Source organism: Dermacentor albipictus, chromosome 4, assembly GCF_038994185.2.
Source record: "Dermacentor albipictus isolate Rhodes 1998 colony chromosome 4, USDA_Dalb.pri_finalv2, whole genome shotgun sequence".
NCBI lineage: Eukaryota > Metazoa > Arthropoda > Arachnida > Ixodida > Ixodidae > Dermacentor > Dermacentor albipictus.
The window spans coordinates 71,141,683-71,154,379 of NC_091824.1; the positions used below are offsets into that span (position 1 = coordinate 71,141,683).

The following is a 12,697-nucleotide window of genomic DNA, read 5'->3' on the forward strand; positions in this document are numbered from 1 at the left end:
AAAGAGAAAATACAAATTATTCGCATCGTCCTATAGTTACTTGTTTCTGTGCGTCTGCAATCGTCTTGATTGTCGCTGCAGATGACGTAGTGGAACTTTAACACACCGTCAAAGATGGCGTCTATTCTCTTTCAATCGCGATTCCCTGGTGCTCTACATGAGAGTGAGGAAATCGTATGCAGGAGAAATTGCGTATGGCTGATACTCGCTGTTTTCCATGTTCATGTAGTCCCATGGCCAGCTAATACCATCCTTGCCACTCACTCTGTCACCGTGAACAAAATCGCAATATAACAGTCGATAGATAGTTTTCGGAAAAACAGGAGAAATGGGGACAAGTGTATGAGGCAATGCTTCCTCTCTGCCCGAGTCAATGCATTCCTTTTGTCTTGCACCGCAAGCAAGTTGCTGTTTTCCTTACATCACAGCTACATCTTGCTTTTGGTCAGTTGTTTGGAGTAAACTTTTCGTTGGGTTTCCATTCCGACGTCTTTCACTCCGAATAAAACTCGGTGAAAAGCCGCATCGATTTGGCCTTCCATCCTCTTGTACTCGTTCAACGGGAATGCGGACTTGGGATAGAAGCGGAAGTGTACTGACAGGGGTTGTGACAGGAGGCAAAGTGAGTCCAGAAAAGATAAAAAAGCTCGCTACTTCTTTTTGTAAGGTACGTTTCTTTATAGCCTAGGAGTCTCGATAGCGATCGCTACGGCTCTCTTAGTTCAGCCCATGAGGAAATCCTACCGCCGTGCCGGAATCAGTTCAAACATTTCAGTTCTATTTCACTATGTCGTTCCTCGCTTTGCGAAGTTGTGGTTTAGACTCCTCAAAAAATTATTTTTATTTGCCACATAGGTCAAGCCACGTAGTGCTCGAGGAAACGAACTTCTTTCGCGATAACAGATTGGCTCTAAGTTTTTTTTTTTTTATGGCAGGGCTCCACTTTCGCCTTTCCGTACTGTGCTGAAGCTCAAGGCGTAATGCCATATGTCATTCGCCGAAGCCCCTGTGGGTGCGTCTGATGAAATTTACGGCACCTGTAATCTCTGTCTGTTGTGGCCCGACGTTTACGTCATATGTGGCGCAAGTCACTTTCTCGATTTCAAGGATCAAATGAAAACAATGCTTTTGGTTCCGAGAAGTGGTTCATTGTTTATCACTGAAAATGTGGCATTGCTCCGCGTGGGCAAAAAGTCAAAACAACAACGATGATTATTATATCATTTTTTTTATGTTCACTGATGCGCTATAGGGGGCCAATGCTACATTAAGATATTTGAGAAGACAGGAATTGGTAGCATGTGTGTCTGCGTGTACCTTGTAGGGTAAGTTATATTAACTAGGTAAGTTATATTAACCCCTGAATGCTCCTAACCTCTCGCTTACCCAACACCCTCACATGTCCCTCTTTTTTTCTTGTTCTTTCATGTTTTTTCCTCCTGGTGCCCCCCCTCCTTTTCTTTCTCTCCTATCCTTTCTTTTCTTTTCTCCCCGCCTTCCCACTCTCCCGTTCTTGTCCACTCGTCTTGGAAATCACGCTCACAGATGTCAGGCAACAGTGCTCATTCTCCTGGATGTCTCTCCCTTTACAACCAGCCGTAACCGATAACAACCGCTCATGACGTCACTGCACTAACCCTTTAAAACTAACATGCTGAGGATGACGAGGCCGCCTTTGGCGAAGATAGGGTCTCCTATCGAAACGTTTGCCAGCCTTTCTGAGGCACCTTATCCCTCTTTATAACCTTTATACCACAGTGTGCTGTTCCATCTGTGCCAGGTAAATCTGCAGATTTCCTCATATTGGAGCCCTACATACTCCCATGTATATATTCCTATAATAAAGTATAATATTAGAGAATTATAAGTATAATATTACATGTAATATTTATTTTAATAAAGTAATATATTATAAAGTATGATATTAAATACATGCATATAAGTATTATAGTATTAAAGAGCAGCTCCCTCGGCCTACTCCGATCTCCTGTTTAGTGTACGAATTTGCACGGTGTTTCTTTTTTTAGCACCTCAACTTAAAATACCTGTGACAGACATCACAATTATATCCCGTGATCTAAATTGCTGGATGAGGCTGCCATTCTTTCTACGCGAAATCTACATCGTTAAGTAAATAATTAACATAACTGTGCTCATTGTTTTATTAAATATTTGATGGCACATATTTTAATCTACCAATTGTAGCTAGTGACTCCGCAAGGCGATTTCAATTAAAACAAATTTTCTTGACTGCACCTTTTAGGAGATATGAATTTTCAATTTATTCGATGAAATGAATTTTTTTACCAGTTACTTCTGCGATTCAATGCAGAAAACAGCGTTTTCGTAAAAAGTACTTGGAACTGCAGTGCCTTCAGTCGGACACTTTGAAGATTCGTATATCGAAACTGGTGCAATCGTGCGAATTAGTTTTTTTAATGGCTACCTCTTGGAAGCTCACTAGCTATACTTTGTAGGCAAATATATGTGCCGTATTATAACTGGTTAAAAAAGTAAATAGCCCAATTAGGCTAATTATTTACTTAAGCATTTTGATTTCTAGTAGAAGTAATGACAGCTTCATCAAGCTTTCTAGATCAATGATTAGAATTGTGCTACCTGCCATAGGCAAAGTTTACACGTTTGGTGAAACTAAAAAAAAACACCCAATACGTGCATAGAATACAAGCTAGAGCAAATGGGTTTACAGGGACTGTTTTTTTTTATTTTTTCATTCTCCCAAACCTTCTCATTGAGCTGCAGTACTCGAAACTTGAAGAGTCTGGTATTTATTACATCTGAAATAAAAGCTCATAAATGAAAAATCAACACAATTGCACAAATATGTGTGTGTATTGCAATATATGAATTCAAGTCACTGCATTCAAAAGGTACATGTAATCTGGATCAATTTTGAATTTGAACCAGTTTTAAGATACAGCCTATCAAACCTGCAATGAAAATGTTTTGTTGTTCGCTTAACTTTTTTAACAAAACTCATTTTTTTATGATAGAAATTACAAATAACAGGAACACCAATGCATTTCATCGGAAATTCCGGGAACACATACCTCGAAACCAGTGTCATTGCCGAAACTTGGGCTAAGTGGAACCTCGGGCTAAGTGGAAGACGAACAGCTGCAATTCGTAAATTGCAATTTGGGCCATAAAGTATTTAATTTAGGAGATAATTGTGAAACTTTGCTAATTATTCAATCATTTAGTGATACTGATGTCTACTTCTGTAACCTAGCTCTAACTGTGGAAATATGCTCCATGCTTACGGGTGCTCCCAGAAATTGGGTCAACAATAAAAAATCACAGCCTTAAATATCCCTGTATGAAAGGGTAAATTTTCATCCACGCTAATGTAGCAAGAAACTACAAAGTCCATAAGGACTTTGTACTTTCTGAGAAATCCATACGGGTTTCGCAGGAAGACAACTTTGCAGTTTAGGAAACATTCGCCTGGTTCCGAGATTCGCACGCGAGGCAAACACCTTACCGGGGTGGTCACTTTCCCATCTGAGTTAATCACGAAGGTAGCAGATTGCTTTGTGAGGGCGAATGAATCGACATCTCTAAGTACAGGGGCACAATGTATGACAAATAAGTTCTACGGAATTCAGCAGAACTGATTTGCTATGTACCTCTACGCTGACCAACAAAGCGGTACAAGTCAGCGTATTCTTTTCGTCTACTTCATGAAGCATATTTTCACAGGTGAATCCCGATATATGAGACCAAGAGAAAACCCCTGTCCTATCCATCTAGTCTTCCATTTATGTAGATGTCTGTGAAGGGCCTTGTGTTTCTTTTAGCAATTGGCTGTTCTCTAAGTCCCAGGTGGCGATGGCTCGACCCAATCGGAGATGCGTCAGAAAACTAAAACAAAATTTCCACAACTAGGAGAAGACTTTATTATAGGGGTGATAAATGAATTCCTTTTGGAACAGCGTTTTGTGCTTCATCTTTGTTCTTCAGATAGTGTCAGTGTGCGCATTCGTGCTCTGCGCAGTATAAAACAGCGCAATATATATACAACGGGGTTGTCCACCTAGCAGCACTAGTTCTAGATTGTAGCGGTAGGCTTAAATAGTTTGGGGCTTCTCATCGTCTTCTTCTCTTTTCCGAGCACCATACACACTGCCCCGTGCCTTCAGTGCAGTTCCTACATAAAACATCACCATATAGTGAGGAACATAAGAACAAGATGAAAGCAGAAGCCGACGTTTCGACGATGTGGACTTGCCTTTGACAAGGCGACGTGTCCACTTATCGAAACGTTGGCTCTTGCTTTCATCTTGCTGTCGTTTTGCTCATCATCCTCAATTTTCATCTCCCGCATTTCCCGCGTTTTCCCATGATCATATAATGTCACCGCCAAGCGCACCGACCTCTAGTAGGAATAACGCATTATATTCAAGGGCGTATTTGTTTCATTTGATTTCGCTCGATTTCGCCACTGGGCTTAATATTGGGCTGATTTGCCTTTGCCACTGAATGTGTGCCCATTTTTCTGCAGTTCTTAAGTTGGTATATTCCACTGCGACATAAAAGTTGTGCAATTTTTTGACATAGCTTGCTAAGTATAGCAATTCTTTGTGCATGTACGGGTCATCACAATCATTCGCAAGACATTCCTCATACATTGCCTTCCTCCACTTGACATCACTGGGAAGACGGCTCACTTTGTGTATCCAGCTGATTCGGCGTTTGAAATTTAGATTCATACCATGTTATCGGGGCTGTGCATAACTAATAAAAAGTGATTAAGTTAAAATTGCGTTCTTAATGCGCATAAACATAAACCTTGCATGAGGCAACACATTTCGTGAGACCGAAGGAAGCTGAATTTTACTGCATCGCTGTTAGTTTACAGTAACTAATTACTACTTCGCTAAAGCTGCACTTCAGATAAATTCTAGCATCTGACTCGTACCTCGTATTTCTTTATTTTGGTGGTAGGTTTTATGCTGCAGCGTTTTCAAATTGCGAAACTTAAAAATGTTATATTCCTAAGAGGTTTGAGCGTGCAAATACGTTGGCCGCAATGGGGGCTAAACGTGTTCATGATAACCGTAACATTTTTGTTTTCATTTATAACATGTATATGTACTTCAGAATTATTATTATTTTTTTTTACAGAACCGCCATGAGCTAAGGATAGTTACTTGGACCTCAGCAAAGAAACCAGTGGAATGTTCAGGTATGCGAAAACGCAAGCTTGTGTCTTTACACACTAAAACGCATTAGAAGGGTGCCTCCAGAACCTGGTGTGCTCTACGATGGTGTCTTTCAGTGCACAAGGAAAGGTTTCTGAGACAATAAAAAGTGGAATGCGAATGTAATCGGCCGCAACTTATTGGGCTTTCTTGATTCTACTGCTTGTCTGAGAAAACATATTAAATAGATATGCATGCCCTGAGAAATTGTTCTAGTTAATTGCAGAGCTGCAAAACACTTCCTAATATAATATTCAAAAAGCTATTACTCACCATAGAATAAAAGACCTGTTATAATGCCTCAACATGTTATCGTTTCCGCCTTTACAAACATTGTGCCACTGGATACAACAAATGCTATATTGCGATGTAATTACAAAGCCTACAGTTATTGACGTTGTAGTTTATTCTATGAAATATAGTTATTATACGCAGTAAACTTCTAAATTTGACTGAGGATTGCGATAATACCACACAGGCATGGACTCCGTACTCGATATAATTCAGTGAGGGTGGCGATTCAGAACACCGAAGGCTAAGCATGCTGACGCAATTTCTTGCTTCAAAAGTATTACATTAGCTCAGTGACGCGGTTATAATTCTGGCGTAATAACTGATTTGGTAATACTTTGCATCTTTAGTTTCATAGAATAAAGACAGTAAAACACTGGGAAGCGCATCGAAACTCATGAAAATACGCCCTACGTAGGTGGCGAACGTATAGTAGCCGTCACCGTATTGTAAACCTCGCAGAAAATCGATACTTTGGCATATTTGTGTACAATAGGCGCAAGAGCTAATATTCGAGGACACATTGCTAACACAATGCGTAAAAGAGGCAAGAACACTATTAAGAAGCTTTCAAATATTTATTGACAATCATAAGTAAATAACGTTGGCAGCCGGCAGCAGCAATTTGCCTCTCCTACTGGGAACTCTATGGTATTGTTTAGCGCTCCTATGAAATGTATTTTTTTCTAATTTCTTAACAAATACTTTAATAGATACGCTTCGGTCACATTCCCAGCATTGATTCTATAGTTCCCACCGAAATTTCACGAGTGCTACTGCGCACCTTTATTTCCATTTATTCTGCAAGAACAATTTTCTAACTTGGTCATACCGTTGTTTTGTCGTATCCGAAAACAAGGAAAAAAGAAATGCTGGTGATCTGGTCATCAGCTGATGTGGAGCTGCTCAAAATTTTCATGCCCCGCCTTTAACTAATGGAGCATGCAGCATAATCGTGCAAGCCAAACATTATTGCTTTTAAAAAAAGCAAAATATGTGGCAGAGACGATGAACGCGAAATGAGAAGTGCAAAAATGTGATATCAAAGGTTTATTCTACAAAAAAGAAAAGACACGCCTAGTGAAGAATGGCACGCGTGGAACTCATATTCTTACACTTTTTATGAGGACCATGGTAAACGTGATCACACCGACAATCTACGTAGTCAACAAAATACTAGGATTTCCATTATTCACATATGTGTTTTGCACATAACGAACAGTTATTTTTTACCTTACAACCTAGACAGTCGCCAACTGCGTTTTGCGTAAATCCTTCGAAATTCCCAAGCAAAGTAAAGCAGCCGCTTTATTATGATGTCTGCAACGTGCAGCAAAGCCTGAATAATTAAAACTACACCATAAATTTTTTACGCTTTGACAACTACAAACTATGCAGTGCATTGAAATTTCAAGCGTGACAAAAAGTGCGCGCAAAGTGTTTTCTAGCTATTTATAAGTCAATGCCCTCTCATCACTACGCTGGCTCTAGTCAATAATTATTTGCTACAGAAAAACTCAACTTTTCTTTATTCCTATAAAGCTTCACATTTGCCTTTCACTTCAAGGCAACGAGTTCGTCCCGCGCGCTCAGCCTTACCCATTGCAAACATTAGGGCAACTTTATTCTTGCGTTTGCCTAAGCGCAATAGAAACCAGAAATGTTATTCGAGGTGAGTCTTTGAAACTCAAAGGAATAAAACAAGCAAAACGTACCTTTTTAACGAGCGCTATGCAAGCATGCTGCTGAATCGACATTCGTATAGCACTCGGGAGGTTAGCGTATGAATGAGGGAACGTCTCGAGTTTTTTTTCCCACCCTGAAGAGTTCGTAATGTTTGCGCCACCTTCACTGAAATAGAAAAGCACTGATTGCACGTTGACTGTATGTTTAAAATTGGCGCTTTCCATTAGTGCATGCTAATTACCCCGCGTTCCGAGGGTTGAATCTCTTGTTGGCGCTGTTTGCAGTTTTCATGAGTCAATACGCTAGTTTTTCCTCGGCGCTTTAATGAAGAGAAAACCCCCTTGCACAAATTTGCCACAGTTTGCTGTTTCTGTGCTGGAGAATGTGAAGTATCACCATCAAGGCTAAAATGTGACGATGGCATTGCTAGCAATTAAGGAAAGACGTGAAGATATTTCTACTACTGCGTTCAGATGCCTGATCAGGAGGCATGAAAGCATGTCATGGAATAAGGAAAATCTGCTTGAGGTCTCCAAATGAACCCAAAGTTCCCATTATAAATAGCCACGGTATCGATATTGGGCTTAGAAAAAAAAATATGCAGAATCTATGTTCAAGGAAAAAAAGTAATAATAAAACTCCAGTACTGCATGGTTCTTCGACACCAGAAAGGAAGGGAGGTTGTTAGGATACAGAAAGTAAAACTAGCACATGGGTCAAAAGGCATAAAAAAAACGTCATTCTCAGCGCAATTTGAAAAGCTCCAAGTTAGCGTAGCAATTCTTCGTAGTGTAACGGAAACGGCGTTGAGAAACTCTGCAGCGCACAGCACGATTAATTAATTGTTAATTAACTCGTATTAGGTGCTCTAATGGGCATGTTTAAATGGTTGCTTTCGCTGAAAAGGAATATTGCAAAGCTGATTTTTACGCTGTGTAAAAATAAACATTCGACATACAGCGTCATAACCAGAAAGAGTGAGCAGTATTTGCCATGTTCTCGGCAGAATGTAGCCAGTGCAACATTGGGAAAAACTTGGCAGAGCCCATCTCACGATGACTAACGACGGTAATGCCTTTAGCATTTGAAATATATAACGACGCAGCCTATTACCACCGTCAAAACGAGTTGCGATACGCTGTGTCTCGTCCTCAATCTTTTATGGTTGCATGTCTTAACACTGTTCTAATTTTCAAATCAAGTATGCACCAACTCGCCCACAAAGAAGTTTCAATGAATTTAGGGCACGTTGTGCAGTAGAAAGAAATATGCGTGATTTTCTGTAATGACTAAGATTTACAAAATTCTCGGTACCTATTGCGAGCTCCGACATCTGAAAAAATTGGTAGCATGTTACACTCCTGTAATACATGAAGGCGTGGCAATGCAATAAGTTATGTGACTGGAGGTGACTTCTCGCAAGACTCAACAAGCCGCAGTGTGAAGTAAACGTATGGCGCTGTAGGTCGACCTCCTCAACGACACATACGAGCACCTAATGCTCTACCTAATGGTTCTTTCGTTCTTTCTTTCGTTCTGTCTTTCTTTCCGTCTCTTTCTCTTTGTTTGTTTGTTTCCTTCTTTCTCTCTTTGTTCTTTATTCTTTGTTCTTTCATTCGTTGTTTCTATCATTCCTTCGGTCGTTCCTTCCTTCTTTCATTCTTTCTTTCTTTCCTTAGTTCTTTCTTTCGTTCGTTTCCTCATTCATATTCGGCATTCCCATGTTTGCTTAGTTACGCGATATGAGCCATTCCTGATATTTCTTTTTGCATTACTCATTTCTTGCCTTCATGGACTAGACTGTCGCTTATTTCGGGTATGAGCCATTGCAACAAGGCACTTGAGGCTTTCTCCTTAAAAAGCAAAACAGCAAGCAAGACCGTCTGCGGTGCTATGGTGGGTCGTACATACATAGTGGCATTATGCACAGTGCCTTTTGTGCGTGCAATCTTCGCAGCTTTGACTTTTGTTTACTAGGCGAGCCAGCATACCACAAGAGAGAGAGAGAGAAAGGCAAAGGAAAGACAGGGAGGTTAACCAGAGATTATCTCTGGTTGGCTACCCTATACTGGGGGAGGGGCAAGGGGATGCGATAGATGAGAGAGAGAAGGATAAAAAAGAAGAAAAAATAGCTAAACACATATACGTACGTACACACGAACTGTTTTGGGGGCACTGTCAGGCAGCCAGCAAAGTCGTTCCTAGTCTCACGTAGTGTCACCGTACAATCCTACGTCACACAGTGTACAGTAACAATTTGTCAGAAAGTCCCGTGTCTTTTAAGTATCGCAACAGTGCTTTCATAGCGGATCGCGATGATGTTTGTGTAGGCCTGTTTACACGGATCTTGTTTTCTATCATTGGGTGCTTGTCCAGCTTGTCTAGGGTGGCTGAGAGAACTGCTCTTTGTGGGTTAAAACGAGAGCACTGACAAAGAAGGTGCTCGATTGTTTCCTTGCACCCGCAGAAGTCACAAAGTGGGCTATTGGCCATTCCGATAAGGAAAGAGTAGGCAATTGAAAATGCTACTTCAAGCCACACACGGACTAGAAGGGTGCAGTCACGCGGTGGAAGCTCGGGCGGAATACAGAGCTGTAAATTAGGGTCCACGGTATGAAGGCGTGCACTTGTGAACCCAGATTAATTCAGTTGAGCTAATGTCAGGTCACGCGCAAGTGCGGAAAGTTTTTTTGCTGCGTCGGCTCTCGGAAGAGGAATGTGGTAATGCCCTCCTTAGCATGCCACATTCAGTTAAACACTGTTCTTATTGCATGCGATGAAAAGGCACGACGTACACTATCCACACTCTGCTACGGAGGCTACGCCTGCTCGGGCTTTTAACCTCTATCAAAATGGCGGCGACCGACTTTTCGTCTGGAGATCCACCTCCAATGTAAATGTATAAGTATATAACCTCCTTGGGCGCAAACCACCGCCCCGTTTCAAAGCGGACGATCACAGCATCCATCGATCCATCCATCTATAATCGTAAGCATAGTTAGTTTTGAAGAAAGAGTCTGGAACATGGACGAAAATTTATGGGTGGATAAAATGCACAAATATCTGTACCGCAAACCATCGACGTAAAAGAACGTACTTTCCATAAGCCGCGGTTTCGACCTGCTTGTAATAATTTAAAGCTTTTTTTGTACCGATTTCTCACCAAATATTCTTTTCATTATCGATAACAGTGACCGACGCCATTAGTGGTCTATTCCATTGCCATTTTAGATACTAGGGAAAGTGCCTGGAAGCACGTCTTCACACGGAAAACACAAAGTGTGCAAACTGGTACAATGTTAATTAATGATTTATATACATGACATGAACTGCTTTCTTACCTTTAGTTATCCAGAACATGGTAATGAGGGCAGTTTTAGAGAAATAAAATTAAAAAGAGAATTTGCCCGCATATGAACATAATTTGAACATAATTCATAATATGAACATATGAACATAATTTTAGTTTTTTTTAGTTTATCATAGGGGTATTGTTCGCTATATATAGGGTTTACATTGTTCCGAGGCTTCCTGCTCGTTCAGTAATTTTCAAAATCCTAGCGAGAACGTGGACGTGCAGCTTGTGTGCCTCTACATTTGACCGCCTGGTGACCCGCACTGCAGTGACATCAAGCAAGCGCGATGCGACTTATAAGTTGAGTGTAGACATAGCATATGAACTAACCTGTCTAGAACAAAGTTGATCTACGCCTACCCTCCAAGCTGCAATGCCTTGAAACTAACAACGCAAAAAATTGTGCGGGGGACTAAACATATAATAAGGTTAGAAAAAGAAAGACAGAGTGATATCTCTGCACAGTGCCCTTATACTGCCCGTACCGCCAACTACGCTGCGAAACAGAATGTGGTTTGTGCTGTTTTAATAAAGCGTTGCTTTGGTTAAGATAGCATAGAGGCAGTTGTGATTGGCGTTTCCCCTGTGTCCATGTACATTGCGTGTGTGTGTGTGTGTGTGTGTGTGTGTGTGTGTGTGTGTGTGTGTGTGTGTGTGTGTGTGTGTGTGTGTGTGTGTGTGTGTGTGTGTGTGTGTGTGTGTGTGTGTGTGTGTGTGTGTGTGTATGTATGTGTGTTTGTAAAGAGAATGATGAAGAAAGGTGCTGAGAAGTCCCCACTCCAGTGCGAGCAGGCACTCCTTCAAGAAAGGCGACAGGTGTGATCCATCTTCATTTAAGGCCAGACTTGATTGTCTGGGCGTCGCTTATCGTCTGACGATTGTGCCGGGCCCTGTTGGCGGGGCACGTGTTTGAGCGACGCACCGAATGGTTTATCCCAGCGCTACGTCAATAAATTTCCATCACTGTCAGTTTACCTTTCGCCTGTTACTTACTAGTTGATCTAGTTGATGATGTCACGAGATTTTTTTTACTCTTTGGACACCCACCAAAGTAACTCAATCTATGTCACCTGAGATCCCATGTTACGAGGATACGACACAATTCAACGGGACAAGCCGATTCCCGTACTTATGTATACAAAAGTTGATGTGGATCCTTTTTTTTTATTGAAAAGGTGATTTTCCGCATCGCTGAGATCGAGGCCGTTACACTAACGAGGAAAGGACAAAACTGGAAACTGCGCGATCTTTTGAGCCAACAGGTGTGTCTGATATAGTACTCTGCCTCAGCTCATTTGGGTTTATAATGAATAAACACTTTATTATAATGGCTTGTCCTCGTTTATTGACTGCATTTATACAAACGAGAATATTCTAGCGAGCAAAGACCTCAAAATTCGAAGGTGTCCGGAGCGTAAACACGTCCGCAACCTCATACTTGTAGCGAAGTGTAGATAAAAAAAAATGAAACACTGTTGTGTGGCAAAAATAATTACTGCACCATGTAGTTATCTTGAATAAAGAATACGTGAGCATGTAATGAAAGTTCATACACTCTTACGCAAGTAAAAGTGGTTGGTTCGTATGCTACTTGACTAGGCAGAGGTCTTAGTAGGTTAGCTGCAATATACCTCACGGTAGGACAGGCTATTGAACAGCTTTAGTATAGCGTATAGCAGCGAACGCAAGGAGCTAGCGTAGCGCGCTCCAGACTGTGCATGCGTTGTACGTAAACGGTGCGCGATGTCTTACGTATACTTGCGCTAGTTTAAGGATTTAGCGTAGAACGCTGACGCACGCAAGGGGAGCCTTACGAATGGCAACATTGTGGCGCAAGTCCAAGTGATAACTGCTCGCTTCGAATCTATCCAGTTTTCGGCCGGCGCTGTTCGGCTCATTCGTTCCCCACTAATGCTCATATTTGTTCAGAGTCGCGTGAAGGTACTTCGACAACGTCATACAGGTTACAAATGCTCGTTGTGTTCGAGATACATTCTCGATTAGCTACGCATTTGGCTTAAGGAGAGAGATTGTTCATGTTTGCTGGTATTTGCTGTAGCCTCGTCCAGATGGGGCCAAACCCTGTACTAGGCTTTCGTGTCTAGATGGCGCCGTATATGCTTGTGTTAGGTGTATCCCT

General features: G+C 41.4%; 1 long non-coding RNA gene across 6 annotated transcripts in view; it reads left to right on the forward strand.

Moving 5' to 3' along the window:
* The window catches only part of LOC135902085 (uncharacterized), a 414,660-nt gene that overhangs the window by 149,772 nt on the left and 252,191 nt on the right, over nucleotides 1-12,697 (forward strand). For 5 of the 6 annotated variants that reach the window (XR_010564394.1, XR_010564397.2, XR_011514281.1 and 2 more), the window contains exon 3: nucleotides 5,149-5,209. This is a non-coding gene — a long non-coding RNA (uncharacterized lncRNA). Of the gene's footprint in view, nucleotides 1-5,148; nucleotides 5,347-12,697 lie in introns of those variants that run through there. The other variant, XR_010564393.1, reaches the window with a different exon arrangement.